Raw genomic sequence first — 25,724 nt, forward strand, 5'->3', positions numbered from 1 at the left:
CTCCCTTTCTGTCTCTCTAAAATCAATAAACATATCCTCAGGTGAGCTTTAAAAATATCCCCAAAACTCACTTTTTTCAGTAACTGGTGCTGAGACTTAATATTGTTAAGATGACAGTATTACCCAAAGAGATCTATAGATTCAGTGCAATCTGAATCAAAATCCCAATAACATTTTTGGCATAAATAGAAAAATCCATCCTAATATTTTTATGAAATCTCAAGGGGGCCCAAAATAATAAAAGAATGAAGTTGAAAAGTAGACTCATTACCCATATTTTGTTTCTATATCTTCTTCCAGAAATGCTTCATTTCTTCCACCACCACCCTCCCACCAAACATTACAAAACTATTGCCTACTCCTCTTGTGTCTCCTTCTCACTTGGCACATGCCCATCAGCTTCTTCTCGATTCTTCTACATTCATGTCTCCCACCATCCAAGTTCAAATTCTAACAGACACAATCTGTCCTTACCTTAAATAATCTCTCAGCAGGATTGGACACTCTTTAATTTTCTCTTTCAGCAGGTCACCAGACTTTCCCCATACCACTCTATGTTCTCATGACTTTCCTACTTTGCAAGTTATTTCTCCAACCAGACTTCAAGGGTCACAGATCCTCAAGACTCAGCACCAGGCCCCTTGCCTTCTCTCTCCCTACTTTCTCATCTTTTCTTCTAATCCCCTCACCCATGTTCCTCATGACAGACTCCTTCTCATCCCTCAAATATCAGCTTCAGTGGCATTCAAAGAGGGCTCCTCATGATGACCCCCAATCTTCCTCTCTTCCTTCCGTATTCTGGTTATTCCACTTATCTCCCCATGATTTATATTATTCATTCAGCCTTTTTTACTTTCTCTCAAATCACACTTAGAATCAATTTTGATGATTAAGTCACATATTTGTATAATCTCTTAAATTTTCTCATAATGTATTTAAAATTACTATACTCTAGCAGAACACAGCCATACTTTTATTTAGAAACTTCTCTCTCAAAGCTTGGGCAATATTCTTTTTCATTTTTACATATGATGAGAAAGTTGCCAATGACAGAGGAAAAGAAATGTTATTTTTAAAAATGTATGTTTTCATAATTTCCCTCTTGTTCCCGAAATTGTATCTTACCAAAGCATTTCTAAAATATTTATTCATAGAACTCTCAGTCAAGTTAAGTGTAGACATATATATTGTAGTTTCCAACCACTATTATTTTATTTTTATGACGCAGATTAAATGCAACATACATAGTAAGTCTTTGTCCTACTTTGTCATGGAAAGTGCAGGACAGGTTTGCCATCTCTCGTGCATTTTCCCATTTATTCCACACAACACCATCCTGCACCCTTTACAGCTGTGGAAGAGAGAAAAATAATCTCCGCCCAGAAGTCCGCCAGGATTCCCCGCTGATTGGTAGGCCATGCCCAGTTTGAACAGAACGTGGCCGCGCCTTAGTTAACGGTGTAAGTTTGATTCCAACAACATAGCCAATGTGTGTTATAGAGAAACACAGGAAGTGACCTGGGTGATTTGAGGAACTGTCGCTCTAGCTCCATTTTCTTTTAAACCAGATAAACACCTTGATGAATTCATGTAAAAAATAAAAGAGAGGGCCTGGCCAGGCGTGGCTCAGCAGTTGAGCATCGACCTAGGATCAAAGAGACGGAGGTTTGATTCCCGGTCAGGGCACATGCCCGGGTTGCAGGCTCTATCCCTAGCACCTGATCAATGACTCTCCCATCATTGATGTTTCTCTCTCCCTCCCTCTCCCTTCCTCTCTCAATAAGGACATATTTTAAAAATAAAAATATAAATAAATAAAAGGGAAGAAAGCATAAATAAAAGTCAGTAATTAGAAGAGACAAATAACACCCCAAATAGAAAAAAAAGTCAAGTTTATCACAGAAAATAGTTTGGAAGGGTATCTATGATAGAACCTGGTATATTCATATTCTTGTAATTCAACACTACCTTGTACAATATATTTCATCATTAGGATATGTAATACTAAAATGCATAATCAGATTGTAAACTGAGTGATCACAAGAATAGCTAAAAGCACTACTGTCCACTGGATTCATGTGGCAGGCTTCACATGTTTTTGAATGTAAAAAATATATTTTAATTAATCGTTTATAAAACTCTCCTGCCCTACAAACAAAACCTCTTCTGCACTAAAGTCACTAATATAAAAAGAGCATGAGCTTGCAGACAGCCAAGTCTAATCTGTTTCACCATTATAATAGCTACTCAGGATATTATTTATTTCTCAGCCACCCTAGTCTTCATTTTTTCTATGGTAATATGGGAATAACAAAGTTTAGCTCACGGAACTGTTGTGAAAACCAAAATACATGACATGTAAGGTACTTGTTAGAAGTAGCAATTTTTAAGGAAATTTTCCTAATTGAAGAACATTGCTTTTACAGTCTGTCATATACCCCAATTTCTGGATTATTCAGTTATATCATTGTCTCTCATTGGGCATGTATAAAATTTCCTTGCAATTTTAGAGATTTTTGTAAATGTTAGCAATTACGGTGAGCAAGGGTGGTTCGATGCTCTGCTATTTCTCTCCTCCTAGTTCCCTGGAAGAGGTTTCAGATCCTTGTAAAATTCCCAGTGAGCTGATAATTCCTTTGCTTTCAAAAGTCCTGAAGTGGCACTTTTAAGTCACTGTGCAAAGCTTGAGGTAAACTGAAGAGGAAAGAAATTGCAATACATAATAATTTAAACTTTGATTTAAAAAATAAATGCTATTTAGTTTGTACAGCCACCATTATTATTTTTTTGTAAGCAAAATGATTTTTCTTAGCAGTTACTTTACAAAATTCTAAACTGAGTTGATTAGACAACTTTAATACTCTAATGCTTTCTTTTTAAAGTTAGAGTTCACACACAATATTATCCTAATATCAGGAGTACAACATAGTGATTTGACAGTTATAAACCTTACGATGCAGCCACCATGATTAACACCACTAACGGTATTTGAGCAGCATTTTAAAGTGAATAGTCATTTAGACTGGTGCTTTTCAAAGCTCAATGTGCATATAAAACATCTGGGAGCTTGTTAAAGTGCAGATTCCAATTCAGTAGACCTGGGCGGGGAGCTGAGAATCTGTGTTTCTAAGCTCCTGGGCAATGCCCATACTGTGGAGCCTCAGACTACACTTAAAGCAGCAAGCTCCTTTGAAGCCTTTGCTTGTATAAAGAAATTTCAGTCATGGAGGAAATCATCCAGTTGAACTTCACTTACCATTTAAAAACGATTTGTACTATGCAAAGGAATCATCTCCAAGAAGCCTTTATATTTTCAGAAGGCATGTGAAATAAGCTCATCCAGTAGATTAGACATAGTGTGGGGTTTGGTGCCAGAAATCTGTCTTTGAATTCATCTGGGCCAGTCATTAATTGTGTGACCCTAGACAAAACTAACTAAATAACCTCGATCCTCAGTTTACTTAGTCACAAAATAAATTCAGTGACAGCTACTTGTGAGATTGTTATGAGCATTACATGGAAAACCGTATCATCAGTGTGATGGAAAATCAAAATGTTTGCTTTTCTTCTTGAACAGAGTTGTATTTTTATATGCTGGCCGTACCTTTTAGTGCTAGATATTATACTCTATACTAGCTGTATTTATAGTGTGCAAATGCCAAACATTTTTCCTATGTATTATTTTTTTCATGTTTAAGGATATTTATTATATCATTGTTTTTAGTAACAAAAAGAAAATTGGAAATAAATGTCCATCTATTGGACATATGATTTTATCATATTGTGATACCATTTTTCCTATTTTAAATATGCAAATGTTACTTATGTCATTGCAATTACTAAATAACATCAGTCATACTTAATGATGAGTCTCTGATAGGAATCAAAAGACTTAATTACACAATGATTTCCATACTAATGTACAGTTATCTTTTTATAATACAATGACTGAAACACACTATCAAAAAATTGTCAATTGCCTGTTTGAGTTTTCTACTTGTACCCAAAATCAAGGCTTAGCTCTGCTAATTATGGTTCCTTGGTAAAGAGACTTAATTTCTGTGGACCTTGGTTTCCTACTCTAGAAAATCAGATTGGATTACAGCTAAAATCGCTTCCAATCTCTTTCATCTCAAAGATCCTAATCTCCATGCTGCTAGGACTCTCGCAGCTTCACTGGCTGAAAATTGAACCATGAGTTTGCACATACCCGGGCACAATACTGAGGCTGTCCTTTGAACAGTCAAGAATGAGATCAGCTATGTAAATTCAACACCCACTACATGAGTATATTTACAGTTAATATTTGATGTTGATAAAACAACTTATATAAATCTAAAAATAACAGTTAAGCATTATTGAGCATTTGCTAGCTGCTCTTCCATGCCTTTTATTTACAAATATTAAGTCATTTAGTCTTCATTATAACCCTATGAAGTAGGTACTATTATTATCTTCATTTTACAGTTAAGGAAACTGAGGCACAGGGAGATTAACTTGCCCATGGTCACTCAGGGTTTTGACCCCCATGACTTAGCTCTGGAGGTCACATTCTTAACCACTAAGATAAGCAACCTGTGTCACCATAACCATAAATGTTCCTAATTCGTAATTTATTTAGTCTGTCAGGTTGGAGCATTGAATTGACTTTTTATTAGTTGATTTATGTATACAAGGCTCCCATAAAATCATTCTTTCAACCACCTTAAAGACTGCCCCCACAAACGTTTTGACCAAAACATTATTTTATTTCAGTGTCCTGTGTAGACACACAGTTAAATGACATATATTTGATACCAGCCTTCCCCATCACCCCCCTCCCTCATGGCACAACCCTTCCCTCAAGTAGAATTTAAAACATGCTTAAGGGACCCAAGAAATAAAAAGCATCAGAAAGTCATTCATTCCTTTTTGTTAGCATATTTGAAACTTTTGGAGAGGGGTTTTCTTCTTGGTAGTATTGTAACACATTATGCAAGCTCTAGAGAAAAGAGTTCACTGCATTTTGTTGGTAACAAGTTCATTAAACATAAATTCAAGTCCAGGTTAAGTAGTTATGCTTTTTGAAGATTTTATATCTAGTGTGGTCTGCTCAGTGTTACCAGGTTTCCACAGCAATATAGCTGTAACATTCCTTCTGACTTGCATCGGGCACACTGGAGCAGATTTATGTCATCGACCCCCACGAGGTATTCATCATTCTCTGAGGTCGTTTTTAGCTATCAAAGTAAGTGCATTAGGAAAAAAATGGCCCAAACTGCCTTCAAGCTAGGTCTCATGGTTAGCTTGCAGCGATGGAAAAACAGAAGTTGAAAATTCACAAATTTTTTTTTGCAGAGAGAGCATGAAGACTGAGATTCAAATGGGAGTGTTGCCATTCATTTGCACACTTAGAAAATGTCCCTGTTATGAAAAGCATGGCATACTTGGAGGGAAATAAACAGATTTATCAGCCGGGTTACAACTTCATGAGGTACAATGTTGAAAAGTTTCCATTGTCTCTGTGAAATCCTGAAGAGGTAATTTAGAAAAGGCTGGATTATGTGTCTCTTCTGTCAGGTGCTAGAAAAAGTATTAAGAACCAGGTATACTTTTCTCACTCAAGACTGGGCCAGGTTCTAAAGAACTGTTATATTTTCAACATTGTATCTTTGAAAGTCAAACAACTACCTTTGGTACATGTTTGAGAGCGGTTATGACCTAACTAAATACCTGCAGTTGAACTGAGGGGAGTGACATTTAGGCAGGAGTATTCCATTGTCAAGTGCTTCAGGACTTGGCCGACAGGAGTTGCATCTCCACTGAAAAGCTCAGAGACCTGAACTGTATCTGAATCAAGGCTTGCAGTCTGGGGAGAGGAGGTAGAGATGAAAAGGTCACCTCAGATGGGTAAAGATTAGGATGAGTCAATGGAAAATAGACTCATAAAGAGCCTTTAATTTGAGGTTTCTATCTGTGTGTGCATGTAGGTGGGTGTATTGTACAGTCATGTGCCGAGCAAGGACGTTTCGGTCAACAACAAACCACAAATACGATGGCGGTCCCATTCGATTATAAGAGTGGAGAAGTTCCTGTCACCTAGTGAGTCGTAGCTGTCATAATGTAGCAAAACCATGACCCACATGGTATAAACAAACCTACTGCACGGCCAGTTGTATTAAATTATAATACGTGCAATTATGTTCAGTACATAATACTCAATTATGATCACTGTTGCCAGTTTATGTATTTATATTATGCTTCTGATCATCATTTTAGAGTGTATTCTTTTCTACTTATGAAATTTTTTTTTTCCCAGGGAAACAGCATGCCATGTTATGCTGGTAGCAGCCTCACACGTCTATTAACCATGTGTCCTGAATGCATAATTCTCTCTTGTGCTTGATTTGTCCCTGTTGTTTTGTAAATTTAGTGTAGCCTGCATGCGCAGTGTTTATAAAGTCCAGCAGTGCCCGTAACGCCCGGGGCCGCACACACTCACCGCACACTCAGGACTCACCCAGAGCAACTTCCAGGCCTGCAGGCTCCGTTCCTCTAAGCGCCCTGAACAGGGGGATCATTTTTTTATCTTTTACACCATATTTTTACTGTACCTTTTCTATGTTTAGATCTATTTAGATACAGAAATACTTGTATTATGTTACAGTTGCCCCCAGTGTTCAGCACAGGCCTGCGGCCCGAAGCAGCGGGCTCTGCCCCCGCGCCTGTGGGAGCGCGCTCCTAACAGCCGCGCAACCGCGAGGTCCGCTCAGGTTTGCAGAACGCAGGCTGCCGTTAGCAGGTGCAGGACTCTACTTACATGTGCGTGATTTCATTAAAGAAACCGATACAGAACTTTAAAAAGGAACAAGCAAGCGAAAGCGTTTCTTCTGTCCGCCCAAATTGTTCTCTCCCGCCACTCCCCCCCCCCCCCCGCCCCCCAGCTGGCGGATTTTCTATGTACAGTTGATTCCAAAGGGGGAGGGTGCTGGCATTGGCAGTGAACCTCTTCACTTTGGGGTTTCTACATAAATTTAAGATGGCTGAGGGCACAATTCAGTTATTTTCATGCATTTGTGTTCATGATGCTTCTCCTTTTCTAATTTCAATAGTTTGGATAATAGGCTTTGTTTTCTACTCTAAAAGTCTTTAAGGGCAGTTTATTCTGTACTTCCTTGGCACGCGTACTGGTGTCTTAAAGCCGTATCCAAATTCACCTGCATAGTAAGGAGTCTTCAGTCCAATTGTTGAGGCTTACCCAACTTATAAGCACAGTGTGATAGGTCTCAAAAAACAAACAAAAAGATTCAGGAAGTTAAAGGAGTTTGGTTCTTTTAGGAACTGTAATTCCTTTTTAATAGCAATAAATATTGACTAGATTTTTAGGGTAAAGAGCAACTTCATGAATAATTTTCCAAAGCTGCTGGGGAGTTTAAATGTCTTCTTCCTGGCCCTGGACAACCCCTTACTCCACAGAACTTCAGTCTAAGAGTCCAGTATCTAGTCTCACACGCTTTAAAAATGAATATGCTTTATTTGTCCATTTTCTCCCATGTATATCAAAATCCAATATAAGACTGTAAATCAATAATTATGTTAAGTATGTATTTGTTAGACTAAGTCCAAATTAGGGACTTTACCTGTAAAACCTTGGGTCGAGATATAATCAATCTGTTAAGTATACACTTGGGTACCCCAATATGACAGTGGTGGAATTACCAAGGGCAGAGGGAAAATTCCAGACATGAAGATATCCTCAAGCAGCTATTTACCACTGACTCACCTGTTGATTAGAGTATCTGAGTCCCTCAGAGAGGCAATTACGAACTCTGAAAATTCCCATGCTTAGTGATGACCTCCCGCCCATAAAAAGTAAGGTATGAATCCCGTTACCTCTCCCTTCCCACCTCTCCTTCCTGATTCCAATTTTGTCTCTGTGGAAAAATCTGTCCAGTGGGCTATATGAGTAACTATCTCATCCTACCTTAAATATTCTCTGCAAGTACCTTGATATCAAGGTTGAAGGAAACATTGGGATGAGACAGCACAACATAATTTGAAGATAAGCTCCTCCTTAGACTTGGCCTAGGTGTGATCCAAAATACTAATTCAGCTTCTCACTGGCTTCTATAGACTGGATGTTTGTGTCCCTCCAAAATTCATGTTAGATCCTAACACCTAATGTGATGGCATTTGGAGGTGGGGCCTTTGGGAGGTGATTAGATCATGAGGGCTGAGCCCTTGTGAATGGGATTAGTGCCTTTATAAAAAAAGACCCCCCCCCGAGAGCTTTCTTGCCTCTTTTCACCATGTGAGGTTAAGTGAGAAGGCAGCCATCTGGGAACCAGGAAGCCCCCCCTCGCCAGACACCGAATCTGCAGGTGCCTTGATCTTGGACTTTCCCACCTCTGGACGTGTGAGAAATAAATTTCTCTTGTTTATAAGCCACTCAGTTTATGGCATTCTGTTATAGCACCCCAAATAGACTAACACACTGGCCCAGGGTGTACTTTTATAATCTAAGGCTTTGGGTAGTAGCCCTTTGATGTCTGAAGAAGATGACATAATTATGTTTCTGTGTGTGTTATATGAGAGTCTTCCAAATTTAATCATGTAATAGCTACCATTTTATTTTCATGTAGTCTTTTTTGTTACAGGTATTAAAGACAGAGTAATAAAAATCCATAGAAAATTAAACAATGTCGTTTTATAGCAAATAATGTACTTTTTAAAAACTAGGGTTACATGAAAAGGCATCATTGATTTACCTTTTTAAAAGTCTCACCTCAAAGGTACACATCAATTATAAAAATATACGTACTGGTTGTAGAAATGTAAAAATAAGTATGGCTTAAATTATAGAAATACAATAGATTTTCTCTTTTTCTTTATATAGCAAATTATTTTACTAGACCTGTTATTAAATTATACTGATCCATAAATATTTGAATGCCACCCATTTATACTATAACAATAATTTATTATTCTGGGTGGTCAGTCATACAAAAACTTAGAAAATAGAGTTCTAACGTGGAAAATCATTGTGCTCTCCCTCTATCCAAACTTGTTCTTGGAACAATCCTGCTTTAAGAACTATAATAATGCTAAGGTTCACGAACCTTCTCTCTGTCTCCTCAGAAACTTACCCAGATCAGCATTTCCCCATCTTTCATGGAATAAAAGGTAGGGATGTGGTCAGTTTTCTGAGACATGTTGCCAAAATTTTAAGGTTATATCAACAAAAGAGTAGATATAAGAATGAACCATCCTTTCTATTAAAATGGGAGGAAAAAAGACCCAATTTCTTTTAGAGGTTTGCTTTGAACACTTTCTCTGTGTTCGGCAGTGACCTGAAGCTGCTTCTACCACCACACCCAATCCCACAAGGATTTTAATTGGCATGCCTGATAATATTGTTTTAAATTTAGTAGGAAAGGCCTCCCACCACTAACTGTTTCTATAGAGCGTTATTGAACTCTTGGGGAATTTTCCCTCCAAAGAAAGCATGGAATTCCTCTCTGAAATATTTATTTCTCTAGGCCTCTAAATGGAAGTGTCTGGAATAAAAAAGTGAGTGAGAAGGAGAATAGGAAAGCAGGAGAGAGACAGGGTGGTGGGGGAAGGAAGGAGGGGGAGAAAGAGATTCTTGGCAAATTAATTTTTATTGTAATTTATTTAGTAACTCTATTATTACCTATCGAAAGCAAAGGAATGCGATTTTAACAATTTTGAAGTTTCACGTTTGCCTTGTCAGTCTGTAGGTTGTGCCCGTGGAAATCCTCTTTTTGGATTTTGCACATTCAGCTAAGAACAGATTTGATGTTTTCCAAGTGAGATTTGGAAGATGCTAACAAAAAACTTCAGTAGTGTGAATGAAATGTCTACTGAACATGTCCCATATCTTTGGAAATACACTTCTTTTCAAATGACTCAATAGTAAGGAATTAAATGACTAATTATTTGCTGTTTGATGTCTAATAATCAGATATCATTGAACCTAAAAATCATTTTTTTCTTTGACTCTTAGATTACGTCTAAATTCCAGGCTGCAATAATAGATGTCTCACCATTTAGGGTCATGCCAAGATTTTTTTTTCCTGATAGTAATTTTCCATTCGTCTCCCAACTTAAATTCCAGAATATTTGGACATGTCAGGATGAGATGTCCTCTGTTCTGCCATTTAGATGCATGACATACTACCTCCAAGTCTACCCCTATTAAAATAATCTAATCTACATTTTTTTTAACTTTGCTTGTTCTAGTGTAAAACTTCATTGTTGGATACTTTTAGAAAATATATAACCGTGTTTGATTTCCTTCTTGCATATCCTTCAGATGATCTCAAGTGACCCATGTCCTTTCTTATGCCTCCTACAGAGATAATCACCAAAGAGCGGTTGCTGGTTGATAGACACTGAAGTCAGAAAGATCAATAAAAATGAAGAACCAGAGTCCAGGTCTGATGCTTTTCCTGCCATCACTTCCAAAGTAGCCTTTTCCATGCGTCCAGGTAACGCATGGGCTTTCAATCCAAGATTAAAAACATCTGCTAGAGGAATTGTCAAACAGTCTTGGAACACTTAGTTGAATTCACAGGAACTCCATCTGGGACTGGTGATACTTACTTCTTTCATATCTTTAATTGTTTCTAGCACCTCCGTAGATCAAAGTTCTCTCCATAATCCTTTCTTTCCATCATGGCATATTTACCCATTTTATATCAAAATATATAATCTTTACCATCTGGTTTCATAGAGGAATATAAATCTTTATCAAAGTAGATTAACATTAAGTAACTTTTTTTCAGCGCTGTGTGACTGCATTTCTTTCTTATGTGCAAATTTAAGGAAATCATCCCCTCTTCTCTTCCATGGTAAATTTTAAATTTAGAAACAAGATTCCTGAGCTTTTCTAACTGTGGAGTATTTTTACATGCCTTGTGCTTGAATGTAGAAGTTCAAAGGAAGTTAGTATTTTGTTACCCTTCATCTTCTGTATTAGAATGATATATAGTGTTCTCACAACACAGTCTTGATTGTAATTTTGCACATTTGCAAATCTATGTCATGCCACAAGCTATAAACATTTAAAAGACTCGATTAGGTTTTAATAATTTTTAGTACTTGGCCCAGTGACACTCAATAAATTATTATATTAATAGCACATTAAATTATTATGCTATTATGTACTTAACTATTATGTTAAAATATTAAAATGAAGATTTTCATGTTAAAATGAAAATTGTAAATCAGCTAAAATTGGCAAAAACTATGAAAAATGAGCTAATTTTAAGGCACAGCTTTGAAAAGGTAGGATTTCTTATAGTGACATATTTCCTGTTGAACTTCAAACAGTAAAGTGTTTTAGGAGCAAATGTTAGGGAAAATGTTGGTGAAATCTGTAAAAGAAAAGAAAAGAAAAGAAAAAATTCTAATGATTAGGTCATGTGAATACACCAATTGTTTTTGAAATTGTAACTCCATAAGCTTTTGCAATAATATCATATTTACATTGATAAAGTGAAACATTTATGCTTGGACAATTAAATTTACAAGCTCATAGTTGTCTAAAAAAGCAAAATACTTTTAAATACTTAGGATGGTTCTCTTTTATCTCCTGAATTAATTGTGGGTGTACAATGTGCCTAGTAAAGAAGAAAGAACCATAAAGTGCAAATTCAAGGCTTAAGTTTTAATCCAATGTCTGATACTAACTAGAAATTATGATAATAGACAATGTATTTAATTTTCTCTGGGCCTTATATGTAAAATGAAAGAATTGGAACATATGATTCTTAAAGTTTTTTTAAATGTTAAAATTCTATAGTACCCCAAGACAGAAAACATTTAGATGATACTCACTCTACCCTTGAAGCGAATATAATCTTGTATCTCTACTATAATTGAAAATTAAATAAAAAGAAAATAACTCTACTCAAGCCAAATACCACATATAATTCTGTAGTGTCACCCTAACCCTCACCCTTAAAAGCTAAGTGGGGAGCTGAGAATTCACCTTCATGGGTTTGGAATGAGATACCTCAACACCCCCACTGTGATGATGTCAGAGAAAGTCGAGTAGAAAGCTAGGACTTTTGTCCCTGCTGGCCAGTGCTCTCATTTTAAGTCTCAGTGTCAGTGGAGACCAAGTAGAAAGCCTGGACTTCCACTCCCCCCATAAGTAATAAGGCATTCCATCCCCTTTCCACTAGGTGGTATCAGAGGAGCCCTAGTGGAAATTCAGGATTTTCACAATGGCTAATCCACCCAGCAGTAATGAGGAGTTTCCCTTCTTGTGTAAATGAAGGATGAATGGGGAATGTGGACTTTAGCCACCAGCTAACAATAATGATGTGGTGCTCTGCCTTCTACTGACAGAGCAGTGTCAGAAAAAGTTATAAAACCCTCAGAAAATGGTAAAAAGAAAAAAGTGTCCTGGTTGCAATAGAAAATCACCCATCATACCAAGAACCAGGAAGATCTCATTCTGAATGAAAAGAGGCAAGCAAAAGATAGTAACACCAAGATGACCTAGATGCTAGAACTGTCTGACAAATATCTTAAAAGAGCCATCAAAAACATACTTCAGTGAGCAACTAAAAACATATTTGAAACAAATGAAAAAATTAGAAAGCCTCATCAAAGAAACAGATATATAAAGAATCAAATGGAAATTTCAGAACTGAAAAGTACAAGAACCAAAATGAAAAGGCCAGTGGATGGACTCAAGGGCAGAATGGAAGGGACAAAGGAAAGAATAGCTACCACTGAAATCACTGTCTGAGCAGCGGAGGTCAAATAAATGAAACATAAATGAAAACAATCTCAAGGACCTAGGAGATTATACCAAGACATCTAATATTCGTGTCATTGGAGTCCTAGAAGGAGGCGTGAAAGAGGGATGAAAAAATACTCAAAGAAATAATGGCTGAAAACACCCCAACTTTGATAAGAGATATAAACCTACAGATTTAGGACACTGAATGAGTCCCGAAGAAATCCATGCCAAAGCACCTCAAAATTAAAGTCCTGAAAATTAAAGAAGAAGTCTTGAAAGCTGTTAGAGAAATACAACACCTCATATATAGGAGAGAAACAGAAGACCAGAAGATTTCTTATCAGAACCCATGGAGGCTGAAAGGAGAAATTCTGAAATACTTTTAACAATAAAGATAAGCAAACAAACAAACAAACAAAAAGAATTGTCAATCCAGTCCTATAGCTAGTGAATGTGTCTTTCAGGAACGAAGGGGAAATTGAGAGAAAGATAAACTAAGAGGATTTGTCCCAGGAGACCTACCCTCAAAGAGCGGCTAAAGGAATTTCTCTATTCAGAAAGGAAACAATATAAAAAAGAACCTTAGACTTTCAGGAAGAAAGAGCATAATAAGCAAAAATATGAGTAAATACAATAAGCTTTTATTCTCTGCCTCTCTCTCCCTCTCTTCCTCTCTCTCTCTCTCTCTCTCTCTTACTCAATTTCACTCTCTTTTGCTTTCCTGTAACATGTCCTTATATGTCTATCTGAACCCAAGTTTGTACTATGCAAGGCCTTTCCCATCCTAACTTCCTCATTTCAAAGTTACTTTCACATGGGTCCGTAGACATTTCTGATAGCAGATTAAACAGAAGGGACTAGAACTTGATAATCAGGTGCCTCTGCTCCCATCCGACTCTCCTACACGTTTGCAGTCTCTGCTACCACATGTTGGAGGTTCCAGGTTAAAGCCTGTTTTCATGGGAGTGATAGCCTGTGTTTGTGTGCTTTTTTTTCCATTTTGGAATCGGCTGGTAGATAATTTACTGGTGAGAACACCAACTTAGATAAAATAGAAACTAACCAGCAAGGCCATATATCACACGTTTATAAACTGTTACGTTCACACGTTAGCAATTTACTACCTGTGCCTAAGTATATTATGCTATTCTGAAACCTTTTAATTATTATTCCTTCCCTTTTCCCTTTTGCTAGTATTCAGATCCATCCCCGCTCTGATTTATAATTAAATAAGTTGCTTCTAGACAAACATAATTACTCAAGTCTGCAACCTGAGACAAAAATCTCTTTCAAGAGGAGTCAGATTTATCTCAACAAATGAGTCATTAAGTTTCATTTCTATTGCCAAGTGCACATTATCTTTTATTCAACATGATATACTGAATCCAGAAACTTCCCTGAATGCCAAAATGTCATTTCTCTCTCCTCACACTCTTCCTCCAGGGACCCAGGCATTTCTGTTCGCTCACCTCAGCCCTGATCCGCATGCCTGCTATTTCCATCGCAGCCATCTCTGCGAGCTGCCAATCACACTGCACTTGGCCAGGAGGCTTGGAGCTTTTGAGTTTGTACAGCCAACTATCCAGAGACTGGGCTCACTCCACCCAACGCTTTTGGATTTTGATTTTGGCATTATTTTTCACACAGACTTCCAGAAATGAACAGTTGCTTCACCTAATCCCCATGCCACCAGGCTCTTTCTACTTATTTATATTACATTTCCTCAGCTACACCTTAGCAACCATGTAGAAGGAGATGACAGGCCCTTGCGGGTACATTGAGTTTCACCCATGCTGCCTGACTGCTGTCCAGGGGTCTTATTTACTGAAAATTTCACAACTGTGTGTATCAAAAAAGGAATGGCATAGAAGGGCAATGTTGCATGCAGGTCAGAAACCGGGTTCTCTGGTGAGAGATTTGGATTTGAACCACAGTTCCACTGTTACTTCAGCTGTGGAACCTCTCTTAGCTTTAGTTTTTGCATTTATAAAATGTAGAAAATAAAGCTTTCTCCCCCTCCAACTCCCTCTGTCCCATATCACCACTGGGGTTGCTGTAAAACTTCAATGAAACCTTTTATTTTTGGAATAGTTACAGTGGCTTTGTTTTCCTGACTGATCCCAGGCTGATGGAGCTGGCTGTGGTCAGGTTCAGGAAGTTTCCGGAGAGTGGAATTCACTTGGAATAGGATACCTGCTCCTGTCCTCCATTGAGAGGGCTCATTTATAGATTATTTGAATAATATTTTTCTCCCCCACCACACTGTGACAACAAGTTCAGTGCTTGACACACAGTAGGAACTCAATTAGCATTTGTTGGAAACCAGCATGCATGTATGACTGCCTCTTTGCCCCACTGCTCATTCCTCTTCTCAAATATTTTCTCCCTTCCTCCCGCCACAGCATGGTTGGACAAAAGCCAGCATTTTCTTATAGAGCCTACACTTCTGGTCACATTTCATTGTTCCAGATCACCTCTGGTTAATCGAAATTTTTCTAAAGAGTTTTTCAAGTGGAAACCAATAGAAGGACCTCTATTGTCTACTAGTATCATAATAGCCTTTAAGCTACCCGTAGCCACTGTTTCAACAGTGTGAAGGAAGTCTGTATGGAGGAATGGAATGGACGTGGAAATAGGAGGCATGTGAGACGGTGAGAGAATCCTGTGAGTAGTTAAATCCCCTGGCCGGAGTAGTACCCAATGGACGGCGTATTCCTCATCATTACAGTTTGGTAGTGAGGGGTGATATATCACCTTTCTTGCCTAAACAAGTTTGAGTTGAGTTTCCGTCATAGCACTAGAAGATATATGAGCTTGTACCCCAATAATTTTGTCATGACCCCACTCTTGCCTTCTCCTATGGCGATGCCCTTACTGTCCACTTTGGGAGTCAAGAAGTGATAGAGGCAGAAGTTAAGGAGTTGAGTTAAAAAAGTAAACATGGGCACCTGTAAAGGGAAGGCAGGGAGAGCACGCCTGAGTGGTCTTCAAAAGCTAAGATGTGAGAGAACAAAATTAATATTAATTTTTTAAAGTTTATAAATGAGCGCATTCTGTTCTAGCAAAGAGAACCGAGAGATAGCGTTAGGACAACCATTCCGTTTCCAGTCATGTTAGTTACCTTATCCTCAGGATCTATGCTGATTACAACTGCGCTGAATCACACACTTGCTGTCATGTCACTGTTTATCTACCTATAGTCATTCTGCTGCATCAGTCTATAATCTACAGGAGAGCAGAGATCATACTATTCCCAGCATCTAGCATATTGCTTACCCCACAGTAGGTGATCAGTAAGTTTATGTTGAATGAATGAAATGTATTTGCACAAAGTATATAACAAAGCAATATCTCTTTTGATATACTCTTTTAAAAAGCATCAATAGGCACATTCATTTAAATATTGGACACGTTACAGTTTAATGAAAAAGAAAGTTGGACAGTTTCTTAACATTTTGATAAAAAGGAGAAATACGTGCACACACACATATGCACCACTTTAAAGTGCTTTCTTGACTTCAGAGTGCAAAAAAATTGGAAATACTATGAGGTAATTCTTTAGTGTCTCATCCCTAGCTTCGTCCCTCCCTATCTTCTTTCTATGTGCCAGGTCATATGCTATAAGAGCTGGAAATAATAAGATGTACAAGCTCTCAGTCCTTTGTTAAGACAGAGGGTGAAATGTAGTAGTAGAGAGTAGAGATAGACACACCAACATCTATCATCTATCTATATCTATCTATCATATAGCTATCATCTGTCTATCATCTATCTATCTATCTATCATCTGTCTATCATCCATCTAACTTGCTTAGAGTTAATAGAGAGAAATATTATTTTCTCACTAAGTGGCCGGTAAAGGCAATAGTCAGTTTGTATCTTAGAGTAAAAATTACCTGTTTTTATTCCTCAAAATATTGAAAGTAGCTTTATAATTTTAACAACTTAAACAAAAGTGGAATAAATATATGGAAAAGAGTACCCAGGGTGACTGCTTTGGAACAAGAATAACAATGATAATAATAATGTCTAATGTTTATAGTGCTTACTAAGTACCATGAACTCTAATAAATGCATTACATACGATGTCTATATCAGTCTATTCCTACAACAGTCATATGAGGTAGCTATAAATTGTCAGGCGGGAAGTAGCTTTCCCAAGGTCATGTGGTACAGCCGGCATCCAAACCCAAGGTGTGTATCGGCAGAGCCGGCTCTCTTCTGGAAACAGAGGCAGGGTTCAAAAACACACCTGAAAAAGAGGAAAATCATAGTGTTACCATTGACAATATGGAGTGTGGACCTTATGAAGTTGGGTGAAACAGGTTCTAGCAGAAGCCTAGTGATGAAAACTGCATTTATGGGGAGTTGGAAATAAAGTTTAAATATTTTAGAGATGATCTTGTCAGGTAAAGGCAAAGGTTCACAATGTGAGAGGTGGAAAAATGCTTCAATAAGCACGTAAATGAAATACAGCATGAATACACTACTATAGAAGAGATCACCAAGTCAGATCTCAGAATTACAAAAGGTTAGATAGAATATTCTTGTATCCACTTTGTAATGTTTACTCTACAAATATCTAAGAGGCTGAGGCACTAAATCTAGAAATATGCAGAATGGCAACAAGGTGCTCCTAGATGGAGAGGCTCCATTTAAGTTACAAGGGCTGAGTCTGGAAGAAACAATCCATTGAGGAAAAATGGAGTTTTCTTATCAATGATGCTGGGAGGGAAAAATAAAAGCAGATATTTACTTCATGTAGCATTTGAAATAGCTATGAATTTTGTCTAGTGCGTCTAGCTGGAGCGTTGAGTCTACATGTGCTCCTGGGGCCTCGACTCCGCTACATTTTCTTTCTACGCTTGGCCTTGCATGCGCCTGTGACTACTCTACACTTGGCCTTGCATGTGCCTGTCACTACTCTACGCTTGGCCTTGCATGCGCCTGTCACTTCTGGCCTTAGCTTCAACCTTTCATATACGAGGTCAGATGTTACGGTGGAAAAAGTACCAGACTGAGAATTCTGAATTCCAGGCAGGACTGTGAATTCTTTGATTCACCAAACCTCAACCAAACTTGTTCTAAATCAAAGAAGATGGGTGGCTTTAAGGACCCACTCACTTATCAAATTTTATTATTCTTTGTTGTCCTCAGCCCTGAAGCTGTAAAATCCCTTTCTTGCAACACTCCTCCCCCTAAGCATCCTGAGTTGGTACTTTCCTTACACACATTAGCATATGAACTTGTGGTCTTGGCCAGACTGGTTTTGTCCAAGTTGGAACATTTATTTATTTGAACATTTATATGTCAGCTCAGCTCTGAATTATTTTTGAGAGTGCTATATATTGCGTACTGTGACAAGTGCAAATTAAAGGCTCAATATATATAGTTGTTTAGTTAACTGGAAACCACCAAGCCACTTCACTGTCTCTTACAATGAAAAAAAAAAAAAAAAGTAACCTGTCTCTAAGAATTGTTTTCACCATTAGGGATCTGTTTTACAGAGGTACGAACTGAAATGAGGCAGAGCCAGGATTCATATCTAGGTCATGCCTCATGTTTTGTGATTTCAAATCGCACTTTCTTCCATCTATATCGTATAACTATTTGCTATAAAATGTATGTTTGTAATTAACACTCCAGCAAGCCGATTTCTTCTTCCAAATGCCCATCCATGTTTTCAGTCATCGTGTGTTTTGTACCTACTGTGTGTCAGGCCCTATGCTTGGCATGGGCGATAGAAAGAAAGAGCAGCCAGTGCTTGCTCTACGTTGGCTTATGAGGTGGTGGTGGCTACATGGGGCGACACCATGGTGTATGGAGTAGATTGATGAGCCCAGGTTACAGTGGAGGGGCACCTCACGCAGACTGAATGGGCCAGGGGAGGTTTTCTGGAGGCACCGATAGCGAAGCTAACTCTCGAAGGGTACTGGAGATCAGCCAGGCACAGAAGGAAAGAATGAATATTTTAGGCAAATGAAGCCGCCTACGCAGAAGCCTAAGGCGATGGAGACGCCTCAGACCTGCGGAGAGTAGCAAGTCCTTCAGCGTGGCTGGGGCCAGGGGCAAAGAGAAGACTCTGCATGAGAATTCTTCTTTTGTAAAAGAACCAAATAGGTTTATACTATACTTAAAAAGGGCCTGCCATCAATCACAAAGTGAAAATAGTTTTTTTAAAAAGGTGTGATGCCCGGCTGGCGTGTCAAAGTAGTTGAGCAGCGACCTGGGATCCAGGAGATCGCCGTTGAATTCGCGGTTCGATTCCCCATCCGGACACATGCCCGGGTTGCGGGCTCCATCCCCAGTGGGGGGCGTACAGGAGGAAGCAGATCAATGACTCTCTCATCATTGATGTTTCTCTCTCCCCCTCTCCCTTCCTCTCTCTGAAATCAATAAAAATATATGTAAAAAAAAAAAGGTGTGACAATAATATAAGGACTGAAAGAACAGGATCAACCCCAGAAGGAAGGAAAATGAGACAGAGAAGCATGAAAATAGCTTGACCTTTGGTTGCTGGAAAGCAGATGAAGGTCTCTCTGTGGTCCCCTCAGCACAAATCAAGTCAGCCAAGGTGAAAGTCACCTGAAGAAACAGACATAAGTCACTGTGTGCATTTATTTTCCCCACCGCAATCCAGAAGGAGGGCAAAGTCAATTCAGACCTTGCGGCTTGGCCTGCGTGAGTGATAGCAGGTCGTTCGCGGTGGGCCAAGTCCGGCACTGTATTTATTCAGTGTTGAAATGTAGCGAGGGAACAGGGAATTGGTTGACTTCCAGAATTATGAAATAAAACATTTGGCCACAAAATTAACCAAATGAACAAACGTCTTTTGAGGTTTGTTGTGGTAGCTGCATTTTGCATCAGGCCTACTTTGGGATGGATAGGATTTTCATCTTAGACTACATCAATTTGCCTCAGCCAATGAAAATCATCAGTGTCAGAATACATACGATATTATGTATTGTAAAATCCCCAGTCGTTTCCCTGAACCCCAACAGAAATTGATACCTGAGTCACTCTAAAGGAGGTTTGCTTTCAACACTGGCCATCTCACCAGGGAGGTAAGTCTCTAATTTTTTTTTTTTTAATTCTCCAAAGCCAATAGTAACACAGACTCTGAAGTTCTATTCACTTAAATTCTTCCAGTTTCCTTAGTCAGCTGAGGTCGAAATTGGCTACCCAGCTAGACTTAATTAGGTTGTATTCTATTAACTCTGGATTTTATTATTATTCAATAAATGCTTACTAAAATAGGATGAGCCCACCCGCTCTATCAGCATCTCCAAACTGGGAAGGGATATATCAAGCTGTTCTCGGTGTTCTTGGTATCCCATTTTGAGTTCTAAAGCATGACTTCAGGACACAATTTTGAATAAGAATTATGAATTACCATTTTGTAATAGCAAAAGTAACTTCTTGCTTTGGTATGGTAGAAATTTCTCTGTGTTTGGGATCAGAAAACCAGTTTTTTCCCCCCTAGATCTGGAACCAACTACACTCTTTATATTGAACAAGTCAAACCTCTCCATTCTTCAGATTCTTCCTGTGTAACATAAAGTACATGGACTACATGGGCCCTACGATTCCTTCCTATGATTCCCTGGAGGTTTAAACAAATGCAGTTCCTTCAAGCTTTCTATTAAAAGAAACCTAGAAACAAAATATACCTTGCCATGAAGTTGCACCATCAAATCACTTTTTGAAAAGGCCTTTATGAAGCCTAATAATGACAATGACAGCCTCAGCTATCACGATACAGCACTTATCAAATGTCTCCACGTTTACGTCGCGCTGGACACTAAGATCTATCAAACAAACTAAACGGATGCGGTCCTGGCTGAACTCCTAGGAGCACAATAGGTAAAAAGAGGAAATGGTTTCCCGCCTGAAGGAACTATTCTTCAGGCTTTTCCTTCAACATGATTCATGATGTGCAGTGTTCTGTTCACTCCCAGGTTAAGAAAGAGTAACCAAGAACAGACCTGAAAAATTAAGTCAGTCAGTGCCACCTGCAGTTGGAACATTGACACAGATCCCACCACGTTTTACAGGGAAACCTAATGGAAATTGTTCAGAGGAAAACCAGTGAAGCCATCAACTATCCGGCACTGGTTAGAGAGAGTTTTCAGAGGGAGGGAACTGGGAGTATAAGATGAAACTCAATGCCTTAGTGCACTTGTACTCTAGGTAAAAAGACAAGAAGTTCAATTACAAATCAAAATTCACTCCAGAAATTATATGCCATTTTATTAATAGTTGAAGCTTATATGCATGGAAATACTTAGTGAGCACAGCACCTAATGACTGACATAAACAGAAAACGGTGTATGAGCTGAACATAGAATGACTGCTGTGATCTTTCTAAACTCATCTGTGACTTGAGTGAGACATAAACAAGGGATAACTTTCCATTTATTTGTGTCTTCTTCAAATTATTTCATCAATGTCTTGCAGTTTTCAGTGCATATAGACCTTTCATCTCCTTGGTTAAATTTATGCCTAAGTATTTATCTTCACCACAGGCTGTAACGTTGGCTGTGGGCTCGCCATTCATGGCCTTTATTATGTAAAGGTAAGTTCCCTCTCTACCCTGTTTGTTGAGAGTTTGTATCATGAAAGGACATTGAATTTTGTCAACTGCTTTTTCTGTGCCTATTTTGGTGAACTTTTTTTTAAATCTTTCATTTTGCTTTTATCTTTCATTTTGTTAAGGTGGTGTGTTACGTTTATTGATTTGCCTATGTCGAATCATTCCTTAGGCCCAGGTAGCATCCCACTTGATCCTGGTGTATGATACATTTAATTTGCTGTTGAATTTGGTTTGCTAATATTTTCTTGAGGACCGATGCATATGTTAATTGAGGGCATTCACCTGTAATTTTCTTTTCTTGGACTGTCCTTGTCTGGCCTGTGTCAGGCTAATGATGCTGTATTATATATTTTTAAATTTGCTGAGAGTATATCTTGTGTTAAGTGTTCTCACCATGGAAAAAAAAAAAAAAAAGTCTACATGCTGTATTCTTCTCTAAGGACAATTGATAAAGACAGGGAAGAGATCAGTAGTTGTGAAGACCCAGGATTGTGGAGACGGTTGACTACAAAAGGCACAAGTGAATAATTGGTGGGGGAGAGGGAAAGGTTCTTCCTTTTTCTTTCTTTTCCCCTTCCTTCCTTCCTTCCTTCCTTCCTTCCTTCCTTCCTTCCTTCCTTCCTTCCTTCCTCCCTCCCTCCCTCCCTCCCTCCCTCCCTCCGTCCCTCCCTGCAAACCTTCCTCGTCTCCGTTGGGTCCAGCGCCCGGGCGCGCCCCGGGGTGGTGAGGGACAATGGCCAGCGGTTTCTGGGGGAGGCTCAGGCAACAGGCAGACACCGGGGGTGCCCAGGGCCCCTCAGAGGCCTCTGGGCTCCAAGGGCTCTGGGCCGCGCCGGGGGAGCCTGCGGGGAGACGCGGGCCCAGCAGCCTGTAGGTGGGGCCCGCAGGTGGGGCCCGTCCTCCCGACGAGTCTCACCCGCTCGCCCAGGACGCGGTTCTCGGGAATCAGAGCCGCGGGCCCACAGGGTCGGGGCCGGGGCTGGGGCCGGGGTCGGGGCCGGGGCCGGGGTCCTCCCCGAGGCCCTGGCGGCTTCTGCGGCGCCCTGAGCGTCGCCCTCTCCTCGCGGGGCGGCGCCCGCACACCTCGGGGGGGACGCGGCCGCCCGCCAGCTGGGCGTCTTCAGAGAGGCTCGCGTCCCGCAGCCTCCGCACCCGCGCGGGAGGAGCGCCCGGCCCGGCCCAGGAACAAGGAGCCCAGAGGCAGGTGGGTGCGGGGCCCAGAGGCGGGTGGGTGCGGGGCCCAGAGGCGGGTGGGTGCGGAGCCTGCGGGGGCGGGTGGGTGCGGGGCCCAGAGGTGGGTGGGTGCGGGGCCTGCGGGGGCGGGTGGGTGCGGGGCCTGCGGGGGCAGGTGGGTGCGGGGCCCAGAGGCGGGTGGGTGCGGGGCCTGCGGGGGCAGGTGGGTGCGGAACCCAGAGGCGGGTGGGTGCGGGGCCTGCGGGGGCGGGTGGGTGCGGAGCCCAGAGGCGGGGGGGCGCTGGGAGAGGCGGGGGCGGTCCGAGGCTGGAGAAAGGCGCGTTCTTGGGTCTGCGCCGTCAAATTCCTGAAGCGAGAGACAGATGTGGGGACCGGGAGGGAGAGCAGGCCGCTCTGTCTTGAGTGCCGTGCTGGTTAACATTACTGCATGTATTTGTGACAACTCATGCATCGGAGATGAGGAATGGAGAAAATATAAGACATACAGAAAACAAGCCATATGGCAAACCGAGAGAAGCCAGCCCTTCCTTGTCGGCAGTCACTTTGTGTGTGGTGAGAGTTGGTGGTCTAGTTTCATTCTTTTGCATGTATCTGTCCAGTTTTCCCAGCACCTCTCATTGAGGAGACTGTCCTTACTCCATTGGATACTCTTGCCTCCTGTGTCAAATGTTAACTGACCATAGCGGCGTGGGTCTATTTCTGGTTCTCTGTTCTGTTCCATTGATCTACATGCCTGTTGTTGTACCAATACCAGGCCGTTTTGATTACAGTCGCTTTGTAATACAGTTTGAAGTCCTGTGAAGTGATCCCTCCCACTCTGTTCTTTTTTCTGAAGATGGCTGCAGCTATTTGGGTCTTTTTTGGTTCCATATAAATTTTCGAAATGTTTGTTCTAGGTCTGTGAAATATGCTGTTGGTATTTTAATAGGGATTGCATTGAATTTATAAATTGCTTTGGGTAGTATGGACATTTTAATGATATTAATTTTTCCAATCCATGAACATGGTATATTCTTCCACTTGTTTAAATCTTCCTCTATTTCTTTTCTCAGTGTCCTGTAGTTTTCCAGTACAGGTAGTTTACATCCTTGGTTAAGTTTATTCCTAGGTATCTTATTTTTTTAGTTGCAGTGGTAAATGGTATTGCTTTTTTAGTTTCTCTCTCTGAAAGTTCATTGTTGGTATATAAGAATGCCATTGATTTCCGGATGTTGATTTTGTAGTAATCACTTTAAATGTAAATCAGTTAAACTCACCAGTTAAAAGACAGAGATTTACAGAATGGAAAACAAAACATGATTGGATGATATGCTGCTTATAAGAGACTTGTTATAGACCCCAAAACACAAATAGATTCGTGGTGAAAGGATGGAAAAAGATATTCCATAGCAATAGTCACCAAGGGAGACTGAGTGTAACCACACTAATATCAGACAAAACAGAGTTAAAGTGAAAAATTGTTGCAAGAGACAAAGAAGAAAATTATATATTAATAAAAGAAGATAGAAAAATTATTATAAACAAATATACATCAAACAACAGGACCCCAAGATATATGGAGCAAGCATTGACAGAATTGAATGGAGAGATAGGCAGTTTGGCAATTTTAGACAGTGACTTCAATAACCCACTTTTAATAATGGATAGAACATTTAGAAAGAAAATTAATAAGGAAATAAGAGCTTGAACAACACTGTAAAGCAACTAGCCCTAACAGTCACATGCATATAAGACAGAAAGTACATGCCTGACCTCACAGCTATAAATAGAGCACTTCCCACAACAAAAGGAGAGTACACATGGGGCATTCCCCAGGTTAGAAGATATGTTCAGCCATAAGGCAATTCTCAATACATTTGAAAAGAATGCAATTATGTTAAGTGCCTTCCAATTACACTGTAAATGAAGCTGGAAATCAAGAACAGAAGGAATGCTGGAAATTTTGCAAACACATGGAAATTAATCAACACACTCTTAACCAGTGAGTCATAGAATAAGTCATTAGGGAAATTAGAAAATGCTTGAATGTAAATGAAAATGAAAATTACCAAAACATGGGAGGCGGCAAAAACAATGCTCAAAGGGAAATTTGTAACTATAAATACCTACACCGACAAAAAAGACGACCTTAAGTCAACAACTCAACTTATGCCCTAAAGAATTAGAGAAAGGAGGGGAAACTAAACCTCAAGTCAGCAGAAGTAAATGTAAAGATTAGAGGAGAATAGGAAACCAATGGAGAGAGTTAATAAAAACAAAGTTGGTTGATTGAAAAGATAAAGAAAATTGACAAACCTTTAGCTAACCTTAGAAAAAGTAAGAGACATAAATAACTCAATCAGAAATGCAAATGAGACATTACTTCTGACATTAAGTAAACTAAAAGGATTATAAGAAAATACCATGAGCACTTGTAGGCTAAATATATATATGATATAGATGAATGGACAAATTACTAGAAACACACAAATCACCAAAACTGAGGAAGAAATAAAAATCTCCACAGAAAATATCAAGCGAAGACACTGAATCAGTAAGAAATCAAAAGTGTTTAGATTTAACCCACAGAACTTCTGATCTGTATGTCATGTGAAAATTGACACTGTTAATTTTAAAATGCTTTTAACCAAGATTTGCTTATAGTTAAATTAACAGGGTTTTTGTTTTGTTTTTATTAAGTCACTTATTTTAAACAAATTTTAGCAAATAGGCCATATGTTGGAAAAAACACTGTAGTAATTTCACTGAAATAAATATTACATATCTGCAACTAGAGTCTACATATTTAAATCCCAGAATCACCACTCCTGTACAGTGTTTGGTGAATGATTAGCACTCGATCACACCGCATCTCCCGGTAATTGGTTCTGTCGGCACATGGAGTGACTTTCTGCAGCAGTTTTAACGCGTGGGCCCGATGTTCCCACGTGCGCTAAGCCCCACCCCACCCGTGCCTTTGTTTACTCTCCGTGACTGGTGAGTGCACCCATTCACGAGACCTATTCCGTGTAAATTTAAAATTACAGTAATACATGAAGAAAACTTTTCTGTAAAATTAAACTTTTCATACATACTTAACTTTAATTACACAAACATGTCTACACACGAAAAACAGGTGAACTAATTGTCAATTTTTAACATGTGCATTCGGAAAGCCTATTTTATTATATAACGGACTTT

The 25,724-nt window shown here is 39.5% G+C and overlaps 1 long non-coding RNA gene across 1 annotated transcript in view; it reads left to right on the top strand.

Annotated features, from left to right (window-relative positions):
* LOC107540334 (uncharacterized) overlaps positions 1-12,374 on the top strand; it is a 44,550-nt gene extending 32,176 nt beyond the window's left edge. The window contains exons 4-5 of the long non-coding RNA XR_001603498.2: positions 9,118-9,162; positions 10,358-12,374. This is a non-coding gene — a long non-coding RNA (uncharacterized LOC107540334). The remainder of the gene's footprint in view (positions 1-9,117; positions 9,163-10,357) is intronic.
* Positions 12,375-25,724: the final 13,350 nt, after the last annotated feature.

This window comes from Miniopterus natalensis, chromosome 10, assembly GCF_054644295.1.
Source record: "Miniopterus natalensis isolate mMinNat1 chromosome 10, mMinNat1.hap1, whole genome shotgun sequence".
NCBI lineage: Eukaryota > Metazoa > Chordata > Mammalia > Chiroptera > Miniopteridae > Miniopterus > Miniopterus natalensis.